Genomic DNA, 14,119 nt, shown 5'->3' on the forward strand with positions numbered 1-14,119 from the left:
GTTCGTTTTAATTAAATAAAAAACTATTTTTTTTCAACTGGAAGTAAGAAGCAACATTAAAACTTAAAATAAACAAAAATTATTACGTATATAAGGGGAGTTGCTCGCTCCTTAACACCTCGCTCTTCACGGTAAAGTTTTTTAGTACAAAAAAAATATCTTTTTATTGTTCTAATTAAACGGTCCTTTTGTTTCAGGAGTCGTTTTTAAAGAAATGGGACAAAATTCAAACTTTAGCATAAGAGCAAGTGTTGAGGAGAGTGCAACCCTCCTCATATGCGTAATAATTTCTGTTCGTTTTAAGTTTTAATGTTACTCTTTACTTTCAGTTGAAAAAGTTTTTTTTTTATTTAATTTCGGATCGTTGTTCAAATAATACCTTAAAATCCGGCACTATCTCCGCGGAAAAATCCCCCCTCCCCACAGAAAAATCCTCTAGACAATACAATCTCGGTAAAAAATTTACCCTGGAAAATTACCCTTAACATCTCCACGCGTAAAATTGAATCGACAAAGAGAACAGCAAGATATTTAAAAAGAATTTCGTACAGGAGTTCTAGCAAATTCTCCGAGTGTAAAATTTTCCCTGAAAAAGTCATCCCCGGGCAACTTCCCTTCCAATGGACCCCCCCCCCCTCAACATGAAATCCCCCCCGTCCAATTAATATATGCATACATCCTAGTAACATATGCTATACGTAAACAATGGGCAAATTTTATAACTTAAAGACCTTTCTCCTGGAGCTGTACAGGGTCATTTCATTTCCACAGCTATAGTTATTGGACCTTTAAAATATGCTGAACAAAACGGCTTTCTCAAAATTTAGACTCGACGACTTTGGGAAAAAAGGGGCGTGTGAGGGGGCCTAGTTCCCCTCTAATCTTTTTGGGCACTTAAAAAGAATACAAGAACTTTCAATTTCCGTTAGAAGGATCCCTATCCCAATAATCTAGGGCCACAGGGTCGATACGATCACCCCTAGAAAAAAAGAAAAAAAAAACACATATCCGTGATCTTTCTTCTGGCAATAAATACAAAATTGCACATTTTGGCAGATAGGAGATTCAAACCACTACACTGGGGGTTCTCTGATACGCTAAACCTGATGGTGTGATTTTCATTAAGATTCTTCGACTTTTTGGGGGTGTTTTCCCCTTCTTCAAAAATAAGGCAAATTCTCTTACGCTCGCAACCTTTGATGGATAACACTAAACTTAATGAAAGTTATATATTTGGAATCATCATAAAATTGTTGTTGGAGTTATTGAAAAATCACTCCATTATGTGAAATTTTACGTCTATTTATAATGGCAGGTAATTTTTTTTATATATTAATTTATTCAATAAGTCGATCCTTTTGATATATCTATTGGTTTCAAAATTCCGTTTTTTAGAGTTTCGGTTACTATTGAGCCGCGTTACAGTTTAATTCTTACTTACAGTTTGTTAACACGAACTATTCAAAATGTTACTCCTTACTTTTTATAAAAAAAAATTATTTTTTAAATTCAATTTTAAAGTCAGGGAATGATTCATCACCTTCAGAGGGGGGAGAGGGGTAATTCCATATTGTCACGAGCAGCCAACACTTCCAGTTTTTTTTTCTTGCACGATCAGTCTTCAGTAAGGTAGAGATACAAATTTAAACAGGTTTTTAGGTAGATGGATTGTGAAAGGGAGATCGACTTCCTCAGAAGATAGTATATTTGTAGTAGCTTTTCGAAAAAAAGAAAATTGTTTTTTTTCTAGTCTACTAAATAACATAAAAAACATATAAAACGCAATTTTTTTAACTACAAACTTAAACTTCTTAGACATCAATTAACATCGGATTCGCATAGAGCCTGAATTTATCTCTTCGAGTTTGCTGTTAAAAACATTGTATCTCTTCTAGATCTCCAGGAAAGTCAATCTGGTAATACCAAATTCCATTTATAAACTATAAATGTCGATTTTTATAGATTATTTTTCATTCTATATGCTCGGGTTTAGAAGTAAACTTAAACAAGTCTAGCAGTGATACCAATGATTGGTGGGCGGGGGCCTCTCTGCATCTTTTAATTTGTATAGTTACTAAAAGTGGTTGTCATCTCTTAACATCAAAACTGACAGGAAGTAAAAAGTAGTGTCCTAGTTACGTCTTTGAACTGTATGGACATAATCTCACATCTGCTAGGGACACGGAGGGATCCCTAACTTCTCGTCATCAGAACATCTACTATAAGAAATAGCTAGACCTTGACCAAACTTCGTGTGAAGTGTGAGCTAGTGAGCTAACTATCCCTCTTTTAGACAAGAGTGTAGTCTAACCTCTGAGGGAGATAGAAAAAAGGATGACCCTAGATTCTCGTCATCAAGAAATCTAACAGAGGAGGTTGCCGCATAACAACGAAACTTACAAAAAAGTTAGGATAGGGAAAGTAACTGTACTTTTTGAACCTCATAAGATTTACCTGCATGTAAGAGCAAGCGTCCTAGCTGTGCCTTATGGGGGCATGTTCCCATTTTATCTACTTGGGGGGGGGTAAAAATCCATAAGATTTTGTAGAGGAGGGAAGGGGGAAGAGGCCCTAAAATATTCAAACCAGGACATCTAGCGGAACGGACGATCTGATCTCAATAAAACTTTGACGAAAGTAAGAGCAAGTGTTCTAGTTGTGTTTTTTTTAGCGTCACAGAATATGCTGAGGCTTTAAGCATCCTAGATGAAAGTGTCAGCAAAATTAATGAACTTTTAGAGGTTTTGCGAATTCAGGGTGCTACAATAGGTTTGAAAATTATTGTTAAAAAGACTAAGTCACTAAGGCTAGGAATAAGTGAAGATGAAAAGGTTACGCTGGGAAACGAAAAGATTGATGAGGTGGATAGCTTCACTTACCTTGGTAGTATGATTAATAAAGAAGATGGAAGCAGTGACATGGGCGTAGGCAGCATTAGGCAGCATATTGTCTAGGGGGGGGGAGTCGATAGTGTGATGGAGTTTTATCAAATGATTTTTCCAAACCATCTGCTTGTTAATCCCTATATAATGTAAATTTGAATGTCTAGGGGGAGGGGGCAGCTGCCCCCCCTCCCTACGCCCATGAGCAGTGAAGATGTTAAACTAGAAGATTCAAGGCTCAGGGTGTTTTTTCATAGTTGAAAAAAAGTTAGGAAAAACGGTGAGATAAGTCTGCAAACCAAGATTGCAATATTGGAAGCTACAGTGTTGGCAGTGGTCAAATATGGTTCTGAAGCATGGGCGCTTCGATAAACGGATGAAGATTAGCTATATTTTTTCCAAAGAAATCGCCCACAGATTGTTCTGGGTACCTGGCTAACTGACCCTATTTCAAACAATAGGCTGTACGAAAAATATCCTTCAATAGTTCTTTCTGGGGCTATAATGAAAGAGAGATTGAGATGGCTAGGGCACGTTCTGCGGATGAAGGATAACAGATAAACGAAGCTTGTCCTCCTAGGCCAACCGTCTAGGGTTAAACAGAAAGTAGGTCGTCCAGGGCTCGGGTGGGAGTATGTCATAGAGAAAGATTTAAGCGAAACGGGAACTTCCTGGGAGGGTGTAAAGAGCGAGGCTTTAGATAGATTGAAATGGAAGAGGAGTGTGCACAGCTGTGTTAGCCTCAGGCGGCTTGGTGCTGTGGTGAGTTGTCAGTAGTAGTAGCAGTAAAGACTATCATAAACCATTTAAAGGGGACACTATGGTTTGACAAAAAAAAACTAAAAAATCCGGGTTTTTGAAAGCGCGGAAGGTCTAAGCTGAGTCAAAATAATCATTTTTACTTTTTATTTTAGAGATTTGTCTACTGATATTTCATGTTCACGTAGCCTTTCTCCCAACTGTTCATAGCTTCTACCAATATAAAATTTCCCGCAAGAATTCAGGACGCCACCAACAAAAATAGGATCTTTTTGCCTCGCCTGGAAGGGAAAAGGTGTTTAATGTTAAGCATAGGAATATAATAACCTCACCAACACCTAAATGGGAGGATATCATCACAGCGTCAGCCATGCGCGATGAATGGAGAGGCTTCGGCAATGCCCTATTCACCACAGATAGCACTGGAGGAACTAAGTTCTAAGTTAATAGGAATAAAATCGGCAGTACTGTGAAGATTTTCCCTTTATGAGGTTAACAAAAGTGAGGTTATGGGGGTAAGCTCATTATTATCTTTTTCCCTTTTTTCTATAATCTGATCCACAAGTTCAATGGTTAGCCATTACAGGATAATTTTTTTTTTGTATAATCTAGGCCAAAGAGTATATGACTGTCTGAACCAATTCTTAAAATTTCATCAACATGAGAAATGATCATGTGTTTTTTTGATCATGTGGTTTGAAGATCATGATGGTTTGAATGAATGATGGTTGAATGATCATGTGGTTTGAAGAGAAATGTAAACGAATTATGAGTTAATTTCTTACACATAAGGAATTTAAGTTTGGACAATCTTTGAAATTATGACATCGAAGAAAAAGAGCTTCTTCAAATTTTATACCTCTAACGTAAACTGCATGTTGGCATCAAAAGTATTCAGTAATAAAAAACTCCTTCAGAGAAACATTCTCGTGACGCCAAACAGAAAGAATGTCATCGACAAAACAGGTCAAGATACACATTTTCAACATTATCATCATTTTGTTTATAGCTTGTCATAAAAATAAACTGGGCAAGCCCAGAAAAGACGGAGTAAAACGAGAAATGCGAAAAGGAACAGAAGAAAGGAAAATATGCTTCGACACTTACGAATATTGGACGAACAGAAATGACCAAAGATGAAAAGACTCCTGACTTTCAGTAGAAGGATCACTAACACGCTTCTCAGTAACTTCAGGTGGGCTCATCATCATCATCATTATTTTATTATAACCCATAACAAAAAAACTGGGCAGGGCCCAGAAAAGACAGAGTGAAAATCATAAAAAAAAGAAACGATAGAAAGAAAAATATAATTCGACAACTACGAACACAGGAAAATCATAAATGACCAAAGATCGGAAGACTCCTGGCATTTAGTTAAAAAATCACGAATACGCTTCTCAATAACACCAGCTGGGTTTACCCATCGATACTTTCTCTGTAGAACACAGTTACTTATCCATGTTGGGAGTTCCATTAAATACTTTGCAAATTTAAAATAAAGGCGATGAACTTGTTTTCTCTTACCACAGTTAAAAAAAAGACCAAACATGTATCAAACAACAGTATCATTACTCGATACTTTCTCTGCAGAGTAGTTACTTGTCCATTTTAACAGTTCCATCAAATACTTTGTAAATTTAAAATAAAGGCGATGGACTTGCTTCCTCTTACCACAAAGAAAAGAAGACCAGACAAGGGCAAGAGCGAGAAGGTGAAGAATTGTTAGGCTATTATCTAACTGACGATTTTGTACAGCGATGGCTATGGCGGTGATTTTATATGTTTAATGACTTATATTTTATTATGACACTAACTGCCACTGATCGGCATGACCGAGTAAGGCGTTTGACAATAAAATCGTTTGAGCTGAGCTTTGAGTTCAGCGGGCTCTACTCAGATCATTTCTTTCGGTTTCTTTCAGATTAACAACAATAGGCATACCCAGGTAAGTAAGCCTGTTAGGAAAAGGAATTCTAGAGCCAAAAAGATTTATTGAGCATTTGTTTCCTCCTTTGTCTAACGGTAAAACAACTGTCTTCTCAGCGTTAAAACTTAAAACGATTTGTTCATACTCTTCTTGGAAACGTACAAAAGTGGAAGGCCATCCTTGGAAAGGGCAAGAGACGTTCTGTAAGTCATCGGCAAACGTAACTAGCGAAAGATCAGCTCTTTTGAAGAAAAATGTGCAGTTTAATTTATTTTGAGCACCATTAGCATAATTATTGAACAAAACTGGAGAAGTCAAAGGTCATTTGTAAGCAGAAAGAGAACGTGCTCTCTACCTAAACTTTGCTGATACTCGAACTGTCGAGGGGGAACATTCATATTCAGTGTCTCTTATCGCAAAAGATTCGAAGAACATACACGAGGTACATGAGGCGGTAATAGGGTGATAAGAACTGAACATGGAAGGCCTTTTTTTCCCTTTTTAAGGATGGGAGTTCCTTGACCGATATAAGATTGCATAGGGACCACACCGAGGACCAGAATCATCTGAAACAGTAGACCTAGATTTTGCTCGATTAAAGTACCTGCAGGTTACAAGTGTAATGTGCCTAAATCGCACAAATGTTTGGTAATTTCGATGAAATACTCAACTTCTTCAACGTAAAAACGTGATTTCGTATTTATTTTTTTTTTCCGCCTTCGGTTCGTCGTGGAATGGTAGTGTAGTCTTATAACCTTTTAACATTTTGACTTTTCTGAGAGGAGGAAATCCCTAAGTTATTGTCATTGTGGACTGTGCTATAGTACTGTCTTTTGAGAATTTGTATCTGACCCAACCTATGTACATTGAATGGGTCCCTAAATTCTTGTCATTAGAATATTTACAGAATAGGTTGTCAGACCTTAACTAACATCGGTGGGATATAACAGCTAATGTCCCAGTTATGCAGTTTGGACATCAGTATCCGATCCAAGCTCTGTGGAAGAGAAAAGGGATGTATATTATCAGAAAACTTACAAAGGGCTTTACAACATTTAGAAAACATTTTATATACCTTATGGACCAAACATTATGTACCTTTTCAAGTCAGGGACCGATTTAACTTCTTTGGGTAAGGAGGGAGATTAACCTTAATTTCGTGTCCTCATATCTTTCAGAAAGTGTTTTGGGTCTCAACCAACTTCAGTGGAGAGCAAGAATTAATGCCACGATTTGGCTTTTAAGGAACTCAGTCTTATTCTGACCTTCATGAGGGCACAGAGGAGGTGAGTTCTTAGATTTTTACCAGCAAAATTGAATAACAAAAAAACAAAAATACTATTGTAGAATACATGTATTACCCAAAATAGTAGTTATCCATAGACTTTATTTAAAATAGCGTTAAGCAATATTTTAATTTAATGTTAACCAAATATGTATGTTTTATTAATTTAATTCATGTTATATAGTTCACATTCCTGCACTACAAACCAAAAGATAAACAAATTCTAGTAAATTGCATAAGCCAATAACAAGGACAATGGCTACTGTTGAGCATTTAATAATGTCTCGAAGTTCTCAAGCAAAAAATCCCTGGGTTTGGATGATATATACAAAAATATACATATATTCTTAATTTACTTTTTTAGGCTAATATTTAATATATATATATATATATATATATATATATATATATATATATATATATATATATATATATATATATATATATATATATATATATATATATATATATATATATATATATATATATATATATATATATATATATATATATATATATATATATATATATATATATATATATATATATATATATATATATATATATATATATATATATATATATATATATATATATATATATATCCAAAGGTGCCAAGCACAGGAATGAAATACCAAAATTTCCGTAAAGCTGAGTGAGAGGCAGCCGTGCTAACTAGCCATATAACTGATAACGATTAACGTGCCAAAAGTAGTGGCACATCATCCAGTATCCCAATCGATGGCACCACAAATTTTAATATAAAAATAAAGAAAAGAAAATCATAAACGACATGAAACGAAAAATCTTCCAAGCTCTGTGTCAAGAAGATAGGAAAAACAACACAGCATTTATTTTTATTCTTTTCAGTCCTTATTAATAGTTCCACTTCTGTACTGCACCAGTAGTGGCAGATACAGGGGAAGACAGGGGGCGCCCCCTAACATAGTATAAAGTAGTGTAATTTACTTAATTAGCAAGTTTGTGTTAATTAAACTTGCTGCTAACGCAAGTTTATCGGATTAACCTATTTTTCGCCCCCTCCCCAAAAAAATCCTGGATCCGCCACTTTGCACCACTGACCTATGAACGCATCAATTGCATAAACTTCATTTTGAAGGAGATATTGACAAAAACCACACCGTCTTCTTATCAAATAGCCTAGATAAGAGAAGAAAAACTTCAGGAATGGATTTTCAGAATAGTAGACAAAACCACATTAAAAAACTGGTTATTTTGACCTAAAATTGAATGAGCCAAATTACAATTTCCGGTACTTATGCATGATAACTAAACCAGCGCTATAGACTGTACAAGGAAAACAGACATGGAAACCCGTCAAACGGTTATTTGCTATCTAAATAGATTGCAAAGCGTGATTTCTCAATGCGTTTACAATATTTAAACAGTTGTTTTTTGGGGGGTTTAGGGGGGGAAGGTACCTAGGTTACGTATTTAATATATGCTATGCTTACCCCCCCCCCTAATGTGCAAATATATAGCCCAAATTTATTTCTAAACTATTATATATTCATCCTATTTTATTTCATTAGCATTAACCAAACTTGACTTCTTTCGTGTATAGGGCTGGTTTAGTTATAATGCATAAGTATCCAATTTCCTTTAGTACGATAGAAATGAACAACAACTTAAACGGAAGGAACCTGGAATTTAATTTGGATCGCGGCTGGGATGGGAAATTCTTAATTTAGAGATAGAAAATGCTTTGTTACAAGAAAATTGGATAGAAATCCTTAGAAAAGTAATTTGACTCATTGCAATGCAGATGAAAGAAAAAATCGTTAAAGCCTTATGCTTTCCTTGAAACAGTTATGAGACTGACCTGGCTGAGGAACGTCGTAATTCTTAATAAATTTTGTTTGAGTGACAAACGTTGAAGCTGGCCGTTCAGTGCATTATCAAAGTATGCAGCTTTTATTTTGGCTTTATTATAGTTTTTCCCGCCATTTTAAGAACCCCAATTTCAGAGCTATTTTTCGTTTAAGTACACTTGATTATACAGTACTTAATCAGTACTTTCTAAATATAATGGTCATTACCATCAGAATGCCCCCCCCTAATTGGGACACATATACCTTTAAATAATATATTTGTCATCGCTCAAATGTCATCGGTACTTGTACTGCTAATCTGCCAGCAGCATTTCCTTATGAAAGAATTTGGAATTTAATTCAAAAATAATTTAAAAATTTGGACAAAAATGGAAGGAAGCATGAAAATCTAATTAATAGAAAAGTGCTATTATAAAGTAACTTCATAATTATAGTGATTTCTAGTTGTTCTGTAAATAGCCAAGGACATTATCTGACACTATTAGGGGAAGGGGGCACACTTACGTCAGAGTAGCAACTGTTATACTCGAAAAGAACGTCTATTGGGGAATCAAAGGGTGCTGTTAGTTTGTTATAGTAGAGAGGGGTCAGGAGGTCCGAACAGAACCACGTGGTTTATGGTTTTCTCAGTGAGAATTTGAAAAACAGGAATTTTCTCACTTGAAAAACCATGAATTTTGTCACATTTAAGGTTGTTTTCATGGATGGTTATGTGTGTTGTTCGATTTATTTGATGTTTTTCTCGGATGTCAACATCAAATTATGAATGTTTTATGGTTTTTGTCAGTGAGAATTGGAAAAACAGGAACTTTGTCACATTTATGGATGTCAACAGCAATTCATGGATGTTTAATGGTTTTTGTCAGTGAGAATGGAAAGACAGGAACTAGGTCTCATTTATGGATGCCAAAAGCAATTCTTGTCTTTTTTATAGCTTTGACACTTGCTGTTTGATTTATTTGATGTTTTTCTTGCCTATTTCGTGGATGATCCAGAAATAATATTCGATGTTTTTTTTTAATCCAAATGTTATAAGATTTCCGGAAACAGTTAGATCATATGTTTCCTTCTCAGCCAATCAGCGAGTCGGATACATCCTCCTTCTCAGCCAATCAGAGACTTGCTTACATATTAGCGGCGGTGGGAATATAAGGAACGGGTTTTTTGCTATAGTTTTATTAGTCTGTGAATAGAATTCAAAGGAGTGAGAAGAAGAACAGTTTTGACTTTACTCATTTGGATATATATTTGTGTTGATGGCGATGAGTGAAATGTTTACTCTATTAGAAGTTGATCGTGGAGTTGATGATAATAGTACAAGAGCACCAAACATTGCGGTGGAAATTACGAAAGGATCGCGGCTTTGTCTGGAATTGGATGCAGTATATGCAAGATATGTGATGTCCTTGAGCAAATTTAAAATGGAGGATCAATTATGTTTCGCCGCTAAAGTTGATATAGCACATGTGAATAGACTTCAATGTGCTTTAAGTGCATCAGTGAAACATATTGATGACAATAAACAGTATCGTTAATTGTATATGCTATGTATTATTGATGTTATTGTTGTAATTATTCATTAAAATGGTTTAGAAATCAAAAATGTTCCCTTTTCTTTTCTGGTTAGGGGTGACGAATCAGGGTCAGTCTAGAGTCAGCAGTCAGAGTGAAAGGATTGAAAAATGAATAAATTTGAGAAATAGAGAATTAGATCAAATCTAGTGTTTATGGAAAAACATTTGATTTTGGATGATGATTTTCTCGAGTTATCTCTTAAACGCAGGATATTCTCTTGTCAGGGAACACTTGACAATATAATGGGGAGTGATTCTCCTCCATTGGACTATTGTATGAAACTTTTAAAATGTGATTCAAATGCTTATACTCAATTTATTGATATATTAATTGAAACAAGACAGAATCATATTGTGGATATACTTTTGAAAACATTGCCAATGAATTCAATGTAGATGGCTCCCCCATCATTCGAAAGAGGTAACGTTACAGAGCCACTCCTCTCTCCCCCATTTCCCTCTCGTTGAATTTATCGAACCAGGAGGCTCAGTTTCGTTTTAGCTGTGAGTGAGTTGACATCAGAAAACAAAAAATGTTCTATACATGTCCATTGTGCATGTACACTCTTGGTAGTTTCAATCAATGTGAGAATTGTACAATTATTGATGACTATAATGAAAAGTGTAAATTATGTAATCCTTGTAAATTACATAGAGGCTATGCAGTACAAATTTAAGGATGTAATTCATGTCTTGAGGAGGTGTGTGACTCTCATCCTAGAGGGCACCTGTGCTCCAATTGTCACTATGATAAATGTGATCAGTGGGAGAATACTTACCCCGCTATGATTGGAAAGAATCCCAAACGTGATTTCAGTTTATTTCTATGAGATTGGTATCGTCGTGGATTTAAATTATTCTGGGAAGAGGAATCTGGTCTACGATTCAACTGTTTGGGGAACAAGACAATCTGGTTTCTACGTCACCGCTGTGACGACACCACCTGCTTTGACTATAAACCAAGGGATTTTTATTGGGCAGTTACCGAATGTGATGCACCACTTGAAAACACTCTATGTGATGTTGCTTCAAATAGACCGACTGAAAATCGTGAATTTCATAATATGAATGCAAATAGCATTATTGGCTAAACAAAGATATTTGACAAGAGTGAAGTTACATTGTACTGTAGAAAATGCAACCCTGACTTTGCAGTGAGTCAAGATCAATATACAGTGAATCCAAATGATTTACCAGCATTAGTGGTTCAAGATAGTTTCCTATACATCGAAGATGAAGAAATCTAAAGTGAATATTTAAAGATAATGTTGTATATATATACGCATTTTATTAATAAACAAATTCACAAACATTTTTTAAGCACTTTACTCTTAGGGCACTGAAATCAATACTATCTAGGTCTGAGAGAATATTTTCCACTAGAAAGTCATTCAGATGTGGATTGGCACCAGAACATTTGATAATGTGCAGGAAACTAACGTCGTGGCACTGGAATACCCAACAGTGTTGTTTTTGAGCGCCGCAGCCGTGAGCCCTTATATCTTACAACCTCTGTCGATGTTGAAGAAGTTTTCCCACGGTTCTCAATATAGTTGCAGATGTTGGACGTGTAAAATTTAAAGGGTAGACCAAGAGGATCAAAGAATACAATCGTTTTCATTGTTAGAAATATGAACAGCAATTGACCCTCCAGCATAGTCGATGGACTGCTATTAACAATAATCAAGGTATTGTTGACACTTTGAATTTTTCCAAGAAAGTCCGAGGGCAGACAATAGGATTTGTACTGTGACAAGTAGGGATCCATATTAAATATACTGGTTATTTTTGCGGTGTTCAGGGTCCCAACTATAGTAGAGAACTACCTTTGTGTGTTATGTCCCCATAAGTTTCATATTGGTTGATTAAGATTATGGTTAGACTCTGAACGACTGAATTATTACAGATAACCTCGACCCACACACTCCCCGTACGTACGATACTCATATCCTGTGTGCCCGAAAAATTCAGTACAATGATAACATGTGTTTTAGCAAACATATCTTCGGTTATACCATTTTCAAATAGTTGCGAATCGTGATCTAGGGTTTGCATGGTTAACTCGTACAATGTTCTATAGGATTTATCAAAAGATAGATTGTAGATTGGGATGACGTTTACTTTGCATACAAGAGATGACAGTCCAAACTTCTTGAATTTATTTGGGCATTCTGTCCATGACCTAAGTTCTCTGGCACTCTCGAAACAGTTCAAAGCAATTTTTGGTAGGCTTTCGCCGTTTATACGGGATGAGAATATAACGGTAAGTTACCATCTTTAACTCTTACGCGGAGGGGTGATTTTAAGTGGACAAAGCAGTAGAATATTGTTGCCATTTGCTCTCAGTTTTTCCACGGCCAAAGCAACAGAACTCATAACCTGCTGTTTGCGTACATGAAGTATTGCTGAGGTGAGGGAGAGACTTACATTAGGATTACCAGCAGGTTCTTTTCTCAATATGAAATTGGATGATGCAAGCGTAAATTTTATATCCACTTTAACATGGGGCGGCAGCCATTGGGGTATATTAAATATTTCATGATATATTTTTTCAACTAGATGTAATTCACTAGTTGTAGCATTTTTAAATGCATCTGTACTATCAGTATTAGTAACATATTCATAACCATTGGAGGTGCCTCTCAATTCCTTGTATGACTGGGGTGTCCTCAGCATGAATTGCATAGTTCTTGTATAGTTTGAGAGAATGGTGATTGTGCTCAGCAGCGTGCCAATGACGTAGACACTAATTTGTCAAAATAAAGTATGTGATATACACTCTTCATTGTATAATCAATCGCCTCGAAATGGAAGTGTATTATCAGATTTCCGGACTTTCATTTGTAAATCTATAAATGTGGACGATAAATCCATAAAGTAGTCTTCATTGGAATAAATTTGAAAGTGGATATTATCGGAGAGGGGTTGTTGTGGATAAAATTGTTCACAGTATCCATGCTTGACACTCACATCAACATTTTCGGCATTGAATGGATTCAATGAGGCGGTGATTGAAGGTTGAGAATCCTTAGGCGGTAGGTAGGACATCTTAGGAGAAGAAATCTAGTTTCGATCTGACAATTTTCTTCCCGGGACTTCTGGTTACGCTACGTGTCGGCCTTTTCCTTCTTTTCTTTGACAAAAGGGGTGTTGTCTTTCGTTTCTGTCCTGAGTGGAGACTGATGAGTGATGTAGTGTTTCTTGACCTTTTTAAGCCTTTACCAGTTTGTTTTAATCTCTCGCCAAGGGTTCGCGCGCTAGAACTAAGATTTTCCGAAGCACTTTTTTTAAAATCCTTGCCAGAGCCCCAATCGTATAGTTTAGAGGCTGCAAAATCTGGTGCAGCCAGTACAAGATATTTTCTAGCCAGTGGTAGCGAAGAGCAAAACAGCCCAGCAAACCAACTGCCAAGACCACAACCAGACAGTGTTGTACGACCCTTCTAGTAGTACATTCCAGTGCCCTGTTGTCTGGGGCCAAGAATATTAACATAGCAGTCAATATCAGAACAAGTGAATAGCACTTTTTTATTAGGCATCTTGCTGTTGAACTATGGGTCGAAAATGGTAAGTAATCAGAGCCAAACCCTTTGAAATTGCTATGGGATCACCCAAGTTGGTTCTTAGTGTTAGCTGACAGAGTTCCAAATAGGTAGTGTTTACGTGGATATATAGAAGATGCTTTATATTGTAGTGATGAATATGTTCCTGATTGGTTTTTCGATCAAGGACTCGTAGGAGGGGAACGTTTGAATTACCGACCCGAGATGTTTTCACAAATGAAGCAAAGAGAAATATACAAGTGTCTGTGATTAAGGCAGGTGGATAGTCAGCAAA

The sequence above is a fragment of the Artemia sp. Qi Xiang Cuo genome, chromosome 13, assembly GCF_049724085.1.
Source record: "Artemia sp. Qi Xiang Cuo chromosome 13, ASM4972408v1, whole genome shotgun sequence".
In the NCBI taxonomy this organism is placed as follows: Eukaryota; Metazoa; Arthropoda; class Branchiopoda; order Anostraca; family Artemiidae; genus Artemia; species Artemia sp. Qi Xiang Cuo.